Consider the following 20,016-nt stretch of genomic DNA (forward strand, 5'->3'; position numbering starts at 1 on the left):
TTTCCCTCCTCCTGTGACCTATTTCCAAACAGGACTGTTGTTCATTCTTAGAATAAATAGGAGACTGATTAAGGCTGGGTTGGGGTTTTGTCCCTCTTCACTAAAGTGGATCTTGAATCAAGCTGCTTTGTGGTTGCCTGGTAATGAGTAACTATGAAAAGACATTCTCGGTCAGAAAAATCAATGGCTAACCCAACAGCAGGTAGAAATCTTTCATATTGTCTTCCTTCAATGCATGTTTGCTTTTCCTTTTCAAAATTTTTCATGGTGCATGGGAGGAATAACTTATAAAATAATGTATTATTTCTATAAGATTCTTTTCATCCCAAAGTGTCTTACTAACCCAATGTTATGATATCAACTTTTATCCATCACTATAATGTCATAAAGCATGATTGCTGACAATTTCAAGTATGTCTGACCTGCAGTGTGTGCCACCTCCTGAATTGCTTCTGTGCAGTGTTTAAGCCACCAGCTCCAACTATAAAAGGTAGTTTGAAGGCTCTGGCTTTATAATGTTTTTTGAATGCAGACAGTAGCACCTTCAGGTAGTGGTAACTACCCACAGAATCCCACTAATCTAAGGGTAGAACTGAGAAAACTGAAATTTGTTGCAAAAAAATATTGGCACAGTGTTAGTAGGGTGGAAAGCCAAGGGGGTAGGAGCAACACTGGCTCCAAGGGAGAGGCTGCCCTGGCCTTTTCTGTTGTGCAGAGACCACGCTGCCCTGCACCTGCTCTCCTACACCAAGTGCTTTGTAACTAGTCAGCACTTCTGAGCTCTTCAGGTGAGTCACACGATGGTCTGTCAGAAGCAGAACAAACTTCTTGGGGAGTTCAGGCAAATACAGACATTGGGAATCCAGAAGCGGAGGCATTAATGTGAAAAAGAATAAATCCAACCTTTGCAGATACAGAGAGCACTAGTCTGGTAATTTTACCTGGCATGGACAGTCTGATTATTAAAAAACAAACCAAAACAACGCCTAAATCTTCATATGCATTGCTGCACTTCATTTCTATTGAATAAAGTGATATGTTACAATTTTAGAGGAGTATTTTTAAAGTAAAAGCTATAGAAAAGAATAATAACAAGTCATTAAATAATTCAGTTCTGTAGTTTCTGTATTATGTAATTATTTTGCTAATTATCACACTTTGACATAAAAACCTGTCCACAAAAAACCCAGTAGTTGTGAACTATAATTACTGTCTTTGGACATTTATGAAAGTCTAATGTTCTGGTGCTGCTTAGTGAGTGAAAACTATAACAGACAATTGTGATGAACTGGTGAAACACTAAAAGAACATAAATTAGGACTGATGTTTATTTCTCAAATGTCATTATTGGAAAGTTATTAATTTTCATTTCTTCATTAGGGTCTTCATCAGTGTCTCAGTTTTTACAGGCTTTTTCTACCATGGTGCCTCATCTGGCCTGCACAGCACAGCACATCACAGCTGTCCTCTATCCCAAACTGGCTGCTGGCCTCGTGGAGATTAAACTGCGTGGATTCTTTTTAAAGAACAAAGAGTATCCATTTTGGATACAGTCCTGTTAGAAGCTAGCCAGGTTTTTTTCCCAGTTCAGTAGTTTATCCACATTGAAAAAATTTATTGTAATGCCAGTACAACCAACTATCATGTGGACATTCTTAAGCACCAGACAATCCTTACCTCCTGAAATTAATCACTGCCCAGCTGATTTCAGTTAATAATATGCTGTACTGAAAACAAATGTAGTGAAGATGTAGAATGAACAATTTTAATGTTACTATATCAATAAATTCTAAGATTTTATTGCAAAGGAGAGAAACCTTTGCTGTTGGAAATTTGAGGTTACTCTTCTGCCTTACTCTCAGAATTACCACAGCCTGGTTTTGTTGAATTTAAGGGGAGTTCTTGCACTGATTTCACTGATAGCAAGCAGGAATCTGTGATTTCAGGATTTTAAGAAAGTATTTTCCAATTTAGCCCCTCTCAGGTTTGGGGCAGTTATTATATTGGTTTGTTTGAAAATACCAACTGCTTTGAGGAAAGCACACTCTGTTTCTCAGCATAGAGGAAAATAAAGGGAGGGCTATGTTTTTCTTTGTATTCTCTCTTTTAAAATCCCCATTGTGAACTAAATAAACTAATCTTCAAGAAGTAAGCTACTTCTGAAAGGTCAATGAGATAATATGAAAGGCTACATCCTCAGGTAATAGAAATAAATTTTATTTCATTCTCACTGTAATAGGGCTACATTGATTTAATCACATGAAGTTTGTCCACACACTTTTAAAATTGATTCATAGCAGGGATGGGTAGGTTTGGGTTTGTTGGGTTGTTTTGGTTATTTTTTTTTTTTGGTAAATCCATGTTTCCTAGTGGATTCTTTTAGAACTTTGTGTTCTACAATTGTATTACAATTTACATAAGAGCATTTTCTCCTAATAATATGCATGGTCCATTTGTTCCTTACTGATTTTTTCCAAAGTATTCTCCTTTTCTTTCCAGTGTAGAAGTTATACAAATGCAGGTTACTAATGCAGAGATACTGAAAGTGCAAATTGAAAACAGTTAGCTAAATAGTTTTATCATTTGCTGTGAACATAAAACGATCTGTTCTTTTCTGTGTTCTTCCAATCAATAACATCTTCCATTTTGTGACAAGATCCACCTGCAGCGTTAGGGCCCCTAATAGGGAAATGGCCTTCTTTTCATTTATTTTCCTTTCTTGTGTAACTTACCAATTAATAAAAAGAGTGACTCCTCAATAAAGACCATCTAACAGTTTTCTAGGAAGCCACAGATCAGGTCCTCTGTCGTTGTTGAGAGTAATTAAATTTCTAGAAGAAAATGTTCCATTTTATTACAGGTCAGCTTGAGTATACAGAAAGATTTAAAGCTCAGGCTGATGTATAGCCCTTGGTTCAGTACAAATCACACCTGCAAGTCAGGTAAAAAGGTTAAAGCAATTAACCAGCCACAGATTTTTCAAGGAATAGTGTATTTTCTTGTTCTGGAGATAGAATCTTAAGCATGAACAGGAGAGGAGATGCAAGTGGTTTTTTGGTTGTTTGTCCAAGAATTCAAACAAAACTTCCTAGCCCAGGTTCTGGAGCTGCAAGTGGTGGGACTTGTATTCCTAAGTCCTTCAGTTCCTCTAGGAAACTCTGCATAGGCTCCTCAGTCACACATTTTTTGCACTCTTGGTACCTTCCCTAATTAGCATTTCCCAGTGCTGTGAGCTTGAGCTAAACTGTTAGCTTGAGTCTTTCTCTCTTTGTTGTCCCACTAACTTTAATGAAGGCTGGAGTCTAGAAAGCATGATCATCTTTCCAAGTCAGCCAAGAGTCTTTGACAACTTTAAAACAAACAAAAGGGAGCTCAATAGCTTTTCACATCCCCAGAGAAATATGTATGACATCTATTGCTCTGCTTAGAGAAAGCAGCAAATTATTCCCCAAAGTTTGGTCAATTAATCCAAAAGCCAAAAGTGCAAACCACATAACAGCAGTGAAACTCTGCCTTCTCTTTGGCCAGGCTGATGCAGTGAGATGCTCATGCATTTAGCAGCATAAACCTTAGAGTCTTTAGCAATTGATTCTAATATTGCCCTGAAAATAAGGGTGACAGCAATGTAGCAGCTCAAAACAGTGTCTTGCTACATCCTTCCTAAGCATGTCGTGTCTAGCAGGTTGGGATTGTTCTATTATTAGATATCTTTACAGGAAATAGCAAATTATTTACTCGAGTTGTTTGTCTCATTCTCTAAATTGATCAGTGGCCAAAGAGAGTGGAGTGTGTGTGGATGCATACTGGTAAATAGATGCTAAATCTCATCCAAAACAAACAAACAAACAAACAATATTCTAATAAATACTTCCTACTGTAGAGTTCATTTAAAACATTTCATTTTTGTCTTTCTGAATCAGAATCATAAAACTAGTGATGAAAAGCAGAAATTATGGTTGTCTTGGTCACTGTTTCTGGGTATTTGAGGAACTACAAAAAGGCAGCATGGTAAAAGCATGCTACCCTACCCATGCTGCAGTGTTGCAGGACCTCAAAGGAATATTTAAAAGGAGTGAATATATTAAAAGTCTACCTGCTAATTTTACAAGTACAACTCCAGATATTGTGATATTCTATATAATGTCTAACCCACAAAAGAATCTGCTCTATATTAATTTTCAAATTTTTCCTAAAGGTTTAAAAGAATACTTTCTGAGCTTATAAATATATTTCTGATTTGCTTTTTTCACATATTTATTTGGTCAGCAACCCCTTTATGAGTCCTAACTGACTCATTTATGGGAACTTCTGAAAATCTGAGTGTTGAAACATTTTGCAAATAAAATTATTTAGAATCAAATAAATAATGAACACACAAACTGAAGGCAGGTTCAATCCACGGAGACTTACTAAGAAAAATGTAAACCCCTCACATGAGAATTATACTTGAAGTTTACTATGTTTTTCTGTCTCTGCTTCTTTTTAAACTAGTGATCTTTCTCTGTCTCATAATGATTCATGACCCTGAATATTGTAGCAATTTACACTGAAGCACACATCTGAATTGTACAAAACAGGCTCCTGTGATGCTCTATAACTCACTTTGCAGCTACATTTGTTTTAAACATCCTATCTACAAATAGCATACGCAGAAAACTAAAAATTTTGTTTGATTAGATTTTTATCAGCAAATGTGTTGCATTTTAACAAAATCTCTAAAACTATTTATGATATTGCTATCCAGTTCAATCTTGAGAAAGATTAGACTTGTGTGTTTAATACTCTGAATTCATCCACTCAATATGTACATATCATTGTAGAGCTGTTGGATATTTTTCTAAGCAAGAGCTTGAAAATAATAATGGTTGCTTGTCTGTGAAGAAAACTTTCACAGAAGCAAATACAACCCTTTGCTGTACTCAAATTTGGACGTTTCAGAAGGACCTCCAATGAAGGGCTAAATATCCACAGTATCAGACATTTACAGCTACCACATATGCATAGGAAATTTATTTTGGATTAGTTTACAAGGGTAAAAAGTTAAGCCACTAAAAGCACAGGTGAGATGCTGTCACTGTGCTCAGCCAGGACAGAGCCCTGTTCCTGGGTGGTGGCGTTAGCAGGCTCCCAGCAGTGCCAGCTGCTCTCCAGGAAGGGGTGGTAGCATCTGCTTGTGAGAGCCAGCCCTGGCTGTGCCTCGGCTGCCGGCGCTGAGAGAAACCTCAGCAGCACTAAAAAGAATGGGGAAAGTATGTATGTAACACGTGCAGGAGGCAGTGAGCTGGATATTAATTTCCATATATTGGGGTTTCTTTCTTTTACATTTTTTTTCTTTTTTTTTTTTTCTAAAAATATGTTACAGTAATTGCTGATAGTTTAAGAGTAATCTACACAACAGTGTACATAAAGCACTTGGAATGCTTTGGAGCTGCTGCCATTAAAAAACTCCTACAACGTCAGCAGTCGTGTTGAATCATGCAGGAATTTTAGATCTTACTCTGGGATAGCAAATACTTTTTGTGGGTATACAGAATGATGTTAAGCAATCTGTGTACTCAGAAGCTCCACAAAATTCTGATGAAGTGATAAATTGAGTCCATCTGTTCTGAAACTACTCCATTTATGATCTCAGCAGAACAATGTATTTTCCATTTCCTGTAGTTTTTAAAATCTTATTATCTAATCCAACTTCCAGTGAAGACAATTCTTTTTAACAATAATTTTACTGGAAGATCCTTTTCCTTTCCCCTATGAAATGGTCTGAACAGCCTGTGCACTGCTTCCCTCTGAATGCTCCTCAAATTTCTGAGTGCTTTTGGACACTAGGTCCAAAACAGGAATGGGAGGACCAAGGTATGATTAGGTACCTTGCCCAAGACTGCACGTAGAAGCGTTGTAGGGCAGGGTTCAGAGGAGCAGAGTCCAGCTCTCCTGCTGCTCAGGCCTGTGCCTCAGGTACGTAACCACTTCTCCAGCTGTATTCCTTATCTATTGTCTCGCATAGCTGAAACTGGAGCTAAATTCCTTCCCAAAATTCAGCCTGAACTCATCCTAATAGCTGGGCAGTCTCAGACAACATAGCCTTTGCCATTTTCCCAGCAATGTTGGAACAGGAGCTCAGAGAGTCACAGAAAGCTGTCGTTGATATGTGCCCTGAGCTGCTGCTCCCTCTGAGAGTCACCTGCAGCACATCACTCGGGCCTACGGAGAGGGGAAAGCACCAGCTGGCTGGCAGGGCACAAATACAAACTGTATTTGGTTACTAAGGTATTGCTGCAGTCATGCTACGTCCATGGATGACTAACACACGGCTGTAGCTGCAGGTAGCCAGGCACACACCTGCCTGCCATGGGCTGTGTACAGTTGCCAGTGACTAACAGCTCACCAGATAAGCTTAATCCAAAAATCCATGGAAATCAGCATTTCTTTCTGCTGCCTCCAGTGAGCTGAGCATTGGACATGAGGTGTGGTGGAGCCAGGCTCCATCTGAATTAGTGGCCATATGTTGGAGGCTTGATGCTCTGAGGCATCACTGCCAGCCTGGTGAGAGTCCCAGGGAACAGTCTGGGAGACCCAGTGGAGCACAGGGAGCCCGGCACTGTGGGGTGGCAGGGCCAGGTCCCTCAGTGGGGCACAGGGAGCCCGGCGCTGTGGGGTGGCAGGGCCAGGTCCCTCAGTGGGGCACAGGGAGCCCGGCGCTGTGGGGTGGCAGGGCCAGGTCCCTCAGTGGGGCACAGGGAGCCTGGTGCCATGGGGTGGCAGGGCCAGGTCCCTCAGTGGGGCACAGGGAGCCCGGCGCTGTGGGGTGGCAAGGCCAGGTCCCTCAGTGGGGCACAGGGAGCCCGGCGCTGTGGGGTGGCAAGGCCAGGTCCCTCATGTTCAGCCCCGTCTGGTCCCTGGTTCCCGGGTGCTGCCTGCTTGTGACGAGGTGGGGAGCCCTGCCAGAACCACCACGGCAGTAGCCAGATGTAAAAAGTGGCTGTAAACTTTTGTATTTTTCAGAGTCCTGGGCAGAATTTTGTTTCCACCGCTGCACATCGTGAACGCTGATGGGGGGACACACGGACCGCCCGGGCTGTGCGGGAATGGGCGCTGCAGACCCGGAGCCGGGCTGCGCTGACGGGGTAGCCCCTCACGACGGGGGAAGCCCCTCACGATGTGGGGAGCCCCTGACGATGTGGGGAGCCCCTGACGATCGGGGGAGCCCCTCACGATGTGGGGAGCCCCTGACGATGTGGGGGAGCCCCTCGGGCCACCCCCCGGCGGTGCCGGCGGCGCTGCCGGAGCGGGAGGAGAGGCAGAGCAGGAGGGGCGATGCCGCCGCGGTCCCGCCCTCGCCGCGCCGGGGAGGCTCCGCGGGCCCCAGAGACACCTCGGGCGGCGGCGGCCGGAGGAGGAGGAGGAGGAGGAGGAAGAAGAGGAAGAAGAGCATAGCCCGGTCCAGCCCCAGCCCCAGCCGCTGCCTGCTGCTCTGCGCCGGCCGCAGGTGAGAGCGCCCCGGGAGTGAGGGCTCGAGGGTCGCGCTGCGCGGCAGGAGGAGCCGAAGGCTCGATAGGTTTCCCGTGTAATGGTTATTTGCTACCTCGTATGGCACCACTTGATACACTTGGGAACGGCGAACAAATGTTGAGGCCCATAAACCTTTTCTCCAAGTTAATTTCGCTCAGAAAAGGCGGATTTGGTAAAGCCGCGGGGCCTGAGTACTGGCGCATGAATGGAGAAGTTGGGGGTGGTCTTTGGCGCTAGGAAGGCAAAAGCTGGCTTGGTTTTAGTAGAAGGTATTTCAGATCCTTTTTGGATTGCACTTTTTAAACACAATAGGGCTTTAAACTGCTGAAGGAGGTACTTAAATACCAGTGAGAACTTGAAGTATCAGTAGTTTTGTTTTTGTCTTTTTTGCAGAAGTTTGGTTTGTGTCTTGTTTTACTGCTGAATAGGTGAGTTATTTCTAATCTCCATGGGATGTGTTATGGCATTTTTATAAGTAGCGTTAATAAAGGGGTTAAAACACTTCAAAACATGTAGAACAGTGTTGGGTCACTGTTGCTGGGCTCTGATGTTTGCCAGTGGCAGGTGAAGGATATCTGGGACAGGGACATGTCATCAGCGACCCAGGACTGTACTCAAGTCTGTAAAGCCTGAGACTTCTGTCATAAGCAGTAAGGATGTGGTCAGCACAAGCGCTGAGGACTGGGCAGAGACACTTTGAAACCCTTTTTGGACACGCAAAGTAAATATGCAGTGTAGTGTTTGAATTTGGTTCAGCACAGAAGTCTGTTTTTCTCCTGTCATATGTCTTATATTTTATTTATATTACTGAGAGCCTGACACGCTTGGTTGTGGCCCAAGACCACGCTGTGATAAGTGCTGTGCAAATACCAGGTGGGGAAAATCCGCACAAATGTACCTAAAAACTTTGGATTTGATTCTGAAGTGGTTGAGATTTATTATAGGAAATAAAGCATCTAGGCACTGCAATATGAAAATTTCTTCATAGTGGGAAATAGGCTGTAAATGTACCTGCATTAGGGACCTTACAGCTTTTGGTTGAAATTCATGATGGAGAAGTTCAAAGGGTGGTGATTTTTTTTGTTTGTTTGTTTGTTTGGTGGGGAGGGGGGGATTGTTTTTTTTTAATAGGAAAGAGTGACCTGGGAACTTCTAAAAGGAACTCATCTCAAGGGAAAAAAAAAAAAAAAAAAAAGAAGAAGAAAGAAAAAAGAAAAAATAGGAGAACTTGTTTACTTGATGTCCTTATGTCTAAAAAGGAAAATTACTATAAAGAAATTCTGTAGCTATTATATATTTTGAAGACAAATAACAATACTTTCCAATACTATTTTTAAGCAGGATTCCAGGAGAGCAAGAGAAAAACTCCAGGAGGGTTTAATGCTTGTGTCTAGGTCAAAAATAAATAATTTGTTTGTTTGTTTGTTTAGGTATCCTGATCTTTCAAATGCCTAAGTCCTGATCTGGAAGGATTTTTATGATCCCCTGTAGGTGGAAAAAGAATGTCTTGAGGTGTATTTGCCAAAGTGACCACACCTGGACAGTCTCCCCTCTCCAGAAGTGTGGAACAGAAGCAGAGGGGTGTGTGGAATACCTTTCCAAAAACAGTAAGCCAGTACGGATTTCTGATGCCCATTATGGCATGTTAGTTTTGCTTCCAGAAGCCATTAGTAAGAGCAGTTAGGGTCATTGGGGGCTCTTGTAAAGCAGCCATTAAACTTCTTAAATTTTTCTTAATGAAGATAATGTCAACTCCCGTTAAAAGTAAACAAGGGAGAGACTTCATTCCCTAATGTATGTGGGTATTCCCTAATGTGTGTCGGTATTTGTGCCCTCACGGCCGGCCGGTGCTAAGTGAAAGAGCAGGTGCTGGTGCACAGCTAATTAATTTAAGGAGTAAGCCTAGGGATAATGATCGCTGTTTCATGTCAAGGTGGGTGTTTGTGTAATTGCCAGTTGCTCTTAGATTAAAATAATAGAAAAAGACAGTCCTCCCCATGGAATTAAAATAAAATCTCTAAATTGAAACCTTAGATTTATTCTTGTGTTCCACCTTCGACTTGGGTTTAACGTTACAGAACTTATCAAAATTACTTGTTCTAACTTATTATGGAGTTTGTAAAATACAGGGTGAAATACTTCACCCAGTTATTGTCCCCTCAGTCTTACAGTTTGTGCTGAAGCTACATTTTATCTTTCTAAGGATAAAAAGGAAAAAGGATCCAGACTACTTGGATTTGTTCCAGATTAATACAATGCACTCAGCATCTGCAAAGCTTCTGTATTGCAAGTGTTACTTGGGATTTTTCTGTGTAGAAACATCCACTCTTTTGTGTAAATCGAGGAGCGTTTTACTGCCCTGGAGGTCCGGCTGGGGGCTGAGGTGTGCAGGGGCAGCAGAGGGAGGGTGTCAGGGAGGCTCGGGGGCGCTGGGGAGCTCTGCCCTCCCCTGCTCTTCGCTCTCCGCCACCGGCAGCTGAGCCCGCGGGCAGCTCCGGACACCTGGGCACCGCCAAAGCCTTACAGCCCTTCCTTAAACCAGCGAGGCTCTCCAGGTGAAAGCCGGCACCTGCCTGAGCCAAAGAGCTCTCTCCTTCCCTAGTAAAACCCGGTCAATATTCAAATTGTGCAGGGTAGGGTCTAAAATGCCGTTTGAGGAGTTAACTGGTTCTGTAAAAGGCTGAATACCTTAAATAAAGAGGGGGATAATCTGTTAAACTAGCATCTGCAAAGTTTCAGGATGATTGTTGCTGAACTGACAGGATGTTACAGTGTGAAATAGTTTGTAAGCACTGTGCACAGATCATCTTGTATTACAATAAGGAAGTGCAACTTCTTCCTCAGGCCGTTACAGCAGACTTCACCACGAGTCTGTCTTGTTCTTGCAAAAAAAAATTGAGTTTTATATTTTGCATTTTGAGAATAGTAAAGATATAGATCTTGGATTTCCTCCTACTCTTACAAAACCAGAACAGTTTCATCCGGAAGAAAACACTGCCTTAAAAAATTAGGAGTTTTACAACACTCTTATCTCATAATAAAAATCATTATCATTGTTATCTCCAGAGACTTGGAAATCACTTTAAATAACTGTTGTTTGTCTTTCACCTCTGACACCATCCTATCTTCCTGAGGCTCCTCAGATAGGATCCAGGCTCTGTCTCGTGGTGCTGAGCAGCAGGGTGCTCCATATACGCAGGCAGAGGGACAAGCCATACAGTGGATTTTTCCTTTGGAAGTGTTTTTCTTTGCTTAATAACAACATATGATAGTATAAATGTGCTGTAATGATATGATATTTCCTGCCCACCATGTGTAGGTTGCTACTGCTGAACGTTACCTCTTCAGTTAATAAAATGAAGGTGTAAAAGGTGGAATGATTCTGTCTAGATTACTCAAAGATAAACAGCAGAATTTAAGTAGAACTGTTGTTCCTTTTCCAGCCAAAGCATTGCTTTACCTCAGTACCTTGGAATTATGACATGTCTCAAAATGTGCCCTTCATCAGCTTTGTTTTGTGTAGTCTCTTTTCAGTAGCACTTTTATAAAAAATAAACAAACCTCCTCATCTGTAGCAGCCAAGCTGCTGGTTTGATTTCTCCAGCACAGGCCCTGCAGTTCAGAGGCTTCAAGTCTGTTGGTGCTTTAAAGAAGAAACAAAGTCAAAGCTGGCTCTCCTGTGACAGCAGGGCTGTATGCACAGTTTTTCCTAAGAGCTTCCTTCACAGCTAATGGCCAAAACGTTCCTCTCTTAGCAGCTGTTCTGTAATCCTCTTTTCAGCATTTAAAAGTGGCTTCTGGTCTGTAATTAGAGAGAGGGAACCAACAGGGTGTGTTTAGCTTCTGTCTGTGGGCACAAAATTAAAGTGAATAAGCAATGATTCTAGTTAAACACGAAATAACAGAGATTACCAAGGCTGCACCTGGTGTAAGTCAGAGAAAGAGGACAAGTTTCTTTGAGCAGAGCTGGCTGTTTCTGGCAGCTTCTCCCTCAAGTGCCCCTGTGTGCTGTGCTCACGCCGTGTCTGGGTGTTTGCTCTGCCCAGGTTGCTGCTGGCGCCTTCTGGCCAAGTGAAGTGAAGGGAAGGAGGTGAATTTCAGGCTCATTCTCCAGTGTCCCTTAAGGGCTTTGTCCCACCTTTGGTCCCACCTTCTGTTCTGTGGGATGCACAGACAAGTAATATTTGTCATGCAAGTTGTCATTCAGCACACAACAAAAGGAATGTATTTTTTGAGGTGTTCAGCAAGAATAGCTGTAATTTTTTTTTAATAGTGCTGCCTTGTAAATGGCTTGTTATAAAGCCACAAGCTTAGTCTCAGAATCAATGCAAAAATGCTTTAAAGGGCCTTAATAAAGTTGTCAGGTCTTGAGACTGCATGCTTTATTTCAAGGGAAGAGACAACATAGTAAGTGGTTTATAGGTAGACAAATGTAGAAATAGTTTACCTGTGATTGTATAATTTTGGGTTTAGGTTGTTACTTTTCACTCCATGAATTTTTGTAATGACTAATAATGATAAGTTAGCATTTCAATGAGTTGAATTGAAATATTGTAGTAAGATGCTCTTCATTTATAATATGGCCTGAGTTTCAATATTCACTTATTTACTTAATGTCCAGTCTGGGACATTTTCTGTCATTTATGTAAAAATATACATTTACTCAGGGGGTTTTTGAAAGAACTAGTTGATGATCAAACCATCTAGCAGTGACTAATTACTGGAATACTCTTTTCCACCCAAGTAACCAAAATGGTGAGGGAACAAGCATTCCAGCAGGATGACAGAGCAGATGGAAGGGCTGGGCAAGGAGTGCAGCTGAGAAGGATCTCACAAAGGTGGATTGGGACAGACTGAGCTCACTGGGGTTTATTTAAACTCAGCTGAAATTATTGGAAATGGTGATAAAGCCCTGATCACTTAAATGGCAGATATTCTTAGCACCTGGCTCAGGTCAACCTGAGGCCATCTGCTGCGGTATGTCAGGCAGGACCTGCTTGCTCAAACAAGCTCAGGCTTAGTCAGGCTGTGGGGAAAAACCCAGACTGGGTCAAGTTGAGAGAGGATGAACTTTGTGCTGGAGCTTTTCTGTGTGTCTTTCTCTTTTACCCTGTTATTGCTACTGAGCACATGTGGGAATAAATCAAAAAACTAAATTGCAGTAGCAGAAGAGAATTTTTGGTTTCAATTTTCTCATTTGAAAGGAAGTTGCTATCAGAAGTTTCTCACTTCCTGACGCTCTTTGCCTGACCTGCTGCTCCTCCTTTGCTGGCAGTTCCAGCCATGAAGATGACAGGTATGTCAATGCTAAGGAAACAAACATTTATATATTTGTGAGAAACATGTTTGTTGCAATAACCTAAGATAACAGAAAATGTGTTAGATGTATGTCAGCATTACTAATACATTTTAATCAGGAACTGGGTTTTGAGGTTAAAAATTTATCTTCCTCTAGATTTGACATAACTACCAATCACTTTGTAGTCTTGTGAGCAGATTGAGTTTTGGGAGTTTTGGGCCCAGTTTTGCTCTCATATGAAGTATCCACCTTGTTAATGATTTTTCTTTTTTTTTTTTTTCTTTTTCTAGTAAGGTCTTATGTATATACAGGAGGGAACAGCCTCTTTTGGGAACATCCTGGGAGCTCTAAATCCCTTTCTGCTCACTTGTTATGTATCAGTGACTGATGATGTTTGGGTAAAAAAGTGTTTTTTTCCTAGAAATATATGGTTTTGAACATGAACACAGAAGTGCACAGAAGGCTGTGATTTTTACGGGTTCAGCTAAGATGGCTCAAGGAGCAGCTGTCACTAAAAGCCAGCAGCTCTGTTCACTTCCTGCCCCTGTGCTTCCACCCCACCCTGGAGTCAGCCCTGGTGCTCTTCTGACCTGCTGCAGAGATGATTCATGAAGCTAAATGGACAAAATGCAGGTTTTTTTCATAGGATAAGCATTTTTTAAGTATGATTTTTTTTTCCTCTGTAGGAACAGAACAGCCAGGCAGAGGAAGTGGCCAGAACATATTGTTGAACTTCTAGAGAGTCAGACAGGGACAATTCCCTCCTTGTCAGTGGTGGCTGTGCTGTGTAATTGGGCTCCTGGTTATCCAAATAGTAAGTTATACTTCTGAAACATGCTGGAAAAGTGACCTGGACTCTGTTTTGGTTGAAGGTATTGCCAGCTGAATTGTTATCCCAATTTCGGTATTTCTTAAGAGTGAGCTCTGTTCCTCTGTTTTACTTGCAAAGCAGGAAATGAACATAAAATATTTCACAGTAGTACTTTTTAAAAATAATCTAATTTTTTGTCAAGTTCCTGAGGAGTATCCTGTTTTGAATGTAGTACTTTTTACTTATTATTTTTAGATTGTTAATTGTAACAATTACAAGCCCCATCCTCCCTCGGGATGCTGCACTTATAAAATAGGGCAGAAGATGCTTTGCAGGGCTACAGCAACAGTTGAGCTGATGTATATTGTGGTTTGCTTGGGACTGTGCAGTGTTGTTGCACATTAGATAACACAGAATTCACATTGGAAGGTACTCAAAGCTAGGAGTTGCTCTGAGAAAGTGAGAACTTGATTTGAAAACAGTAGGAACCACCATGATTATCTCTCAAAGAAATAGGAAACCCCAGTGTAGTTGGTAAGAACAGTTTGATGCAGCTTATACAGTGCCACAAGAGGCAAAATTCCACACAGCCTGTTTAATTTTCCCTAGTGAGCTGATGTGTTGATTGCTTGCATGTTCAGAGCTCACTTGTGGAGTTGTTGAACACGATTCAGTGCCACAGGTTGTCAGTCTGAGCAGAGCTGCATGTGGGTGTCAATTGCTTCTGGTCAGGTGCAGACCAATTAAATAACGATCTTTTAGATAAAGGAGATTAAATTGCAATTAATGAATAGTATATTGGGAGTACAAAGGGGAAAGTTTTGCTTTTCAAAATTCTGGACAAATTTAAGCAAGAAATAAGAGTTGCTCTTTTCTTATATTAATTCTGTATTCCATAACCATTTGTCAAGCATGTTTGCACAGGGAATTTGGATGTAGTTGTAGCTAAACTGGTTTATCAGAGTAGCATGAAACACTTGTTTTACATGTTGAATTAATTTCTGTCCTGCTTTTGTGCAGGCAACTGTACTTGGAAATAGATTCTCCTCTACTTGTTTTAAACTGGATTTTTTGTGGTTAGGCTTTTCCTGGAGCTCTCTGCTGCCAATAAAAATGTATATGTGTGAAGATACATAAACATCTGTTGGTATAAATAAAGAAAACTAAAGCATCAGTTCTGAAGGCCACAGAATCCAAAATAATGTGCTTGTTTCTTTTTATCTTTCTGAATGGCAGCTCCATCATATTCTGTGTATCAGTATCCCAAGCATCATTCTTTGGGCTTGTGCATTTACAAACAGCCCATTTTTTAAGAAGCAGTGGCCAAAAAAACCCCTGAACAACCAAACTTACTGCTTGCCATCAAGTCTGAGGAGTGTTGGTTGTAGACAGTATGGGAACTCTGGGAGTTGGAAAGCCATGAATCAGTTGTTGCAGTTTTTACATGCTATAAAAATGTTCTCATTAAAAACAAAAGGATTTTCAAGAGGTGAAAAAAATGAGATCAGGGGGAGAAGGAAGGATTTCTTTAAGTGTGCACTGCCCTCACAGAAATGGGATGGGTTACAGGCAGAGGAGACCTGAATATATTGTATTATTATTGCATAATGATACTGCAGTGGGCTTGGGAAGAACTTTCCCTGATCCAGAGTCAGGCTTGGGTGAGTGCCCTTGATGGGAGGGGACTCTGGAGATACAGAAGGAAGAAGGCAGTGTATGTCTTCTGAAACCTTGTGTATTTTAAAAGCACTTCTGAAGCAGCTGCCTAACACATTGGAAATCAGGTTATCCAGAAATACTTTTAAATTGCTGTAACCTGAACTGTGCTGTCAGAGCAGAGGCCTGGCAGTGGACAGGGGAAATGTGCCAGTTCTGAGGGGGGAACAGCTCCACCACTCTTTCCAGCCTCGTGGTTGAATTTTAATAAGTTCTCTTTTTGTATGCAGCTTAGTGATGCTATCACCCTGATTTGTGCCTTCTTTGCAAGACACCAGCCAGCTGTATTTGTGTCCACCCTATGTGCAAGTGCTTTAAGCACCTCAGGATTCTGGGTGCTGCCTCTCTGCACTCACTCACTGAGCCTGGACCTTGGGAACAAATGCCCTGGACATTAAAATCAGTTCTGACTCTGTTGTTTTGAAGTAAACAAACTTCTGGAGTCCCATGAGCTAGAAATACTTAACTCTTGGAGGCATGAGGTAGCTGACAGTCACAAAGACATAGAGCTAGTAGTGGGGGGAATTTTTAGAGAAGTTTTCCAGGTGATGCTAGTGATTGCCTGTCAGTGCAAAACAAACCATACAGCATACTGTTTGCTGAATCTTCCCTCTTTGAAGTGTTTAGGATTTGGTCAATGCTTCCCAGGGTTCCCATATCCCTGTTCCTGTACTTGACACCCTCAGCACAGGCTTTTCTTTGCTCTGTGAGAGGAATCAAGCAGCCTTTGATTCCTGTTCCCTGTGCTGCTGTGTGACCCTCGGGCCAGTCACAGACCCTCGGGTGGTCTGTTGCATGGTTACCATGCAGTTTGAGTTCAGACCTGAAAAACTGGTTTTTAAATGCACCAACCACCTGTTCTGCTAGGGAACAGCCAGGTGATTGTGGATGATCTTTGTTGGTGTCTTATTCAGCACAGGAGGCTGAGTGCTGCTCCTGCCTCAGTGCAGTGCCATAGCCAGCCCTCCCTGTGTCCCCGTGTCACATCAAGGACTGTTAGCTTAAAGAGCTTTAGTAATGTCCAGGCAAACTCCAGATATGTGTCAGACCCTGTGACAGCCAGGAGGAATTTGTGATTGCAGAGTAGAGCTTCCTCAGCTCCCCCAGCAGTGCACACAGGCTGCACAAATGTCTTCTAACATAAATGTATGTTCTTACACCAGGGGAGCAACATGGTGATTATGGCCACACTCATTTTTAGACAATAACCTGAGAGTGGCTGCACAAAATGTTGTCAGAGGCTAAATTAAAATGCCTTAGTTATTACCTGTGTATACTATTATCCAACATAAAGTAAATATGGGACAAATTATTCTGCTTTTCTTTACAGGAGTCTGTGAGTTTGTATATTAGCAGTTACTATGAGAAATTTTACATGCTATTAATCCTCATGTTTTAATTGATCTGCTGATAATTTGTGTAACAAGCTAGGCAGTTTTCTTTGCCATGGTAGCCTTTAAAAAAGTCTTTGATAATTTGGGCAGATCATTTGTAGCACACAAACTATATTATGTACCTTTTTATTGGAAGTAAAACTTGAGTCAGAATGATCTCAAGATGTAGTTTTCTCTAGTTCTAACCTGCTTGGGGTGATTGCTTGTATTGCTAAAAACTATTCATTAATTATTTTTTCCTTTTGATGTTGCTATATAGCTAACAGCATGAAACATAGGCAGCAGTGAGTTTTTAATAACGTGATGGTAACCTGAGGGGTCACTGCACCTTCCTTGCCAAACATAGCTTTTGCTTATGAATTGTTTACAAAAAGAAAAAAGGCTTTCAGAACTCTATGCTGATTTCTCACTTGTCTTATGAATTTTTATCACCTTTGACCTAAGGCAAGTTCTCTCTGCAGTTAAATGCTAAAAGCTTTGCTTAAACACAGTTTTGTGATTTAGGGTTCACTAAAAAAGTCTGCTAACATTAATATTCTGATAAAACACTAATGCTGTGTCAGTGGGCCTAAACATTCTTATAACTTCCTTCCTGTCTTAATGGAGAAGTCAGCAAACTTTTCAAGACTATCTTAGGACCTTGAGTTTTTTTACATATATTTCCCAATAATTTCAAGCATACTAGTTGAAGAAATATATTGTGAACATTATACGCTCTGTTTCTGGACTCTGCCACAGGGTTTTGTATTGATGCAGTTACCTTGGGTTTGTACTGTAGCTTGCTTGTGCAAGAGATTAATTTCAGGCCAGAACTAGACATACTGCTGCTCAGAGCCAGAGAACTGACACAAAAATCTGCCTTTATTGATGAACTTCCTGGCTGTTCTTTTGTTTGACTGCTGCCAGAATGAGAATCTGCCTTTTCTTCTTTGGGAGTTCTTGACCCGCAGTCTGAGTTGGTTGCTGCGTCATTCACTGAATCCCTGTTCCTCAGGCTGACCTCCTGCTGATCCTTTCTGCAGGGTCATAAACCCAGGGCAAACTGGGAGAATCACCCAAGGGCTCAGAGGAGGAGCCAAGTGCTGCTCCCTGGCTGCAGGGGACAGCTCCTCTGGCGTCTGGGGAGGTCACTCATGCCTGGCCCTGTCAGCCTCCCCTGGGAACCACAGTTTGTGCTAACATCCACATTCATCTCAGCCAAAGGAGGAAACATTAAAGGAAATTGATAAAATCTAACACCACTTAGAAAAATTGATGTATTACTTACTATATTTGCTGCCATGAATATATGTTTTTGCAAAATCTTAAACTTTGTTTATTGTGGCTGATTTGAGTCCTTGCTTTATGTTCACAGTACAGATTTGTTTCCAGCCATGATGTTGGTGAAGTGGACATCTAGTATTCATGGTACATGTAAAATCTCTCTTTTTTGTAGTTTGTTTGATGTGCAGCTTTGATTTTACTTTTACTTCTTTTGTTTGTCATCCTGTCTAGGAAATCAGGATTTCATAAGTCAGTGGTGTGGGTGGAGAGTTCAGCGAGTGTTGGTTTCCATGTCCATCGTATTTAGACACTAGCTAGTGTCTAAATATAAAAACTTGTCTTAATGCTTTCTGAATTTGTGCTTGACGTCTACAACTGACAGTGTGCAGTATGTTTCCCAATGGGACACTTTTTTCTTGTACCCCACTTGTTTTCTTTGAACGTCACTGGAACTTTTGCACATTTCTTGCAGATCTGCTGCCTCCCCCCCCCACATTTTTTTGAACTCCACCTAAAGCTGAGAGCTCGTGTGAAAGACTTAGAAAGCCTTTTTCTATGCTTGCCACTGAACACTTGCAGTGTCTTTCTGTAAATATGCTGTGGAGCAATTGGTGTTTTGAGACCTTAGTTTTGACTGTTTGCTTATCATTAATGTCAGCTTATTTTATCATCTGGGGTGTCTTTGTGGTTGTATATGCTTAGAAGTATATTAAACAATTAGACAGTGAGGAAATTACTGGTATAGTCCAATGTATATGGATATGCCTGAATAAAGTAACTGCTAACAGTCATTTCAAGGAGTGGATTTAAACAAAAATTCCTACCAGACACTTACACTTACATTTTATTCCTTCTCTTCCTTGTTTTAGGTTTGTATGCTTAGACTTAGCATGGTGATCAAGAAGTTTGGGTGTAAACCATTGTTTTATGATTTAAATGAATGTTACAGCATTTTTATGTCAGTGTGTAATACATAGAGTACCTAGAAATGTAGATTTGCCTGTTTCATTCACAGGTAAGGTCACTGAAGGGTTGCATATGGCTTATGATTTTCCTTACCCTGAAACACTTGGATTTTAGTTCCTGGATGAAGTGGGCTGACTCAGTGATAAATATGAATATGGGGTTTGTCATATTGTGCATTATATTGTATTTTAGTGGCTTCTGCTTCATTTATTGAAATTAATTTATAACCAACAAAAAGAAATTAAGTGTTAGTGTGTGGGGTTTGGATTTATAAATATTTGCAGATTGTGTTACATCAGAAACACTCTAAAAATGTAAATGTTTGGCTTTTTCCTTTTCAGTGTGAACTCATATGTCTTTTGAGGCTGTAGTCAAATGCAAAAAATAGTTTGGAGATTAGCCTCTAGAAGGTGTGCAAGATAAAAAACATATTAGAAGCTGCAGATTGGTCACAAATGATTGATATTTTTTCTGTTTGTGTGCTTAACTCGCTTCTGTCTAAAAGAGTGAGCTAAGCTTTTCCTTTTGGTGTATTTCTTGCCATGCAAAAATTGTAAGTTGGAAGGGAAGAACATCTATTTTTCTCTGTGTTAAATGACTGGATTTTTAGGTAGCAGACTTGAAGTGTGTTTACTGGTGGAAGCAAAAACCTGGCACTCAAAAGATGTGAGTGGTGCTCACAGGGTGATTCTAGCAAGTCTGATTTATTTCTGGCTTTTTCATTCTGTGAAATGTTGATAGAAATAAGAGTACATGAGGTCTTATTTACTCATCCTGGAAGCTCCCAGACAAAAGTGGAAAGTGTTCTGGACATTAACAGTAATTTGGCTGCTGGAAGTTGCCCAAAGTACTGGCAGTGTGTTCTTGCTCTTACAGAAAAATAAAGTAGCAGCTCTTCTTTCTCTCCTAAGCGTATTTGCGTCTGGATCCTGCTCAGCAGCCTGTTGTGAAAGTCATCACTTCCAATAGCTCCGTGCCCCAGGGACCTCCACAGGGCATTGACGGGCTCAGCACTGACTCAGAGCCCAAGCTGTTGACACTGCTCATCTAGAAAAATG

At 41.3% G+C, this 20,016-nt stretch overlaps 1 protein-coding gene across 3 annotated transcripts in view; it reads left to right on the plus strand.

Annotated features, from left to right (window-relative positions):
* Positions 1 to 7,385: 7,385 nt before the first annotated feature.
* The window catches only part of ADCY7 (adenylate cyclase 7), a 60,313-nt gene continuing 47,682 nt past the window's right edge, over positions 7,386 to 20,016 (plus strand). Inside the window, exons 1-3 of one of the 3 annotated variants that reach the window (XM_036390309.2) lie at positions 7,418 to 7,486; positions 7,903 to 7,937; positions 8,940 to 9,116. The gene's annotated coding sequence lies outside the window, so the exon portion shown is untranslated. Of the gene's footprint in view, positions 7,487 to 7,902; positions 7,938 to 8,939; positions 9,117 to 12,786; positions 12,806 to 20,016 lie in introns of those variants that run through there. The other 2 variants (XM_036390308.2, XM_036390310.2) reach the window with 2 other exon arrangements.

The sequence above is a fragment of the Molothrus ater genome, chromosome 12, assembly GCF_012460135.2.
Source record: "Molothrus ater isolate BHLD 08-10-18 breed brown headed cowbird chromosome 12, BPBGC_Mater_1.1, whole genome shotgun sequence".
NCBI classification, from domain to species: Eukaryota; Metazoa; Chordata; class Aves; order Passeriformes; family Icteridae; genus Molothrus; species Molothrus ater.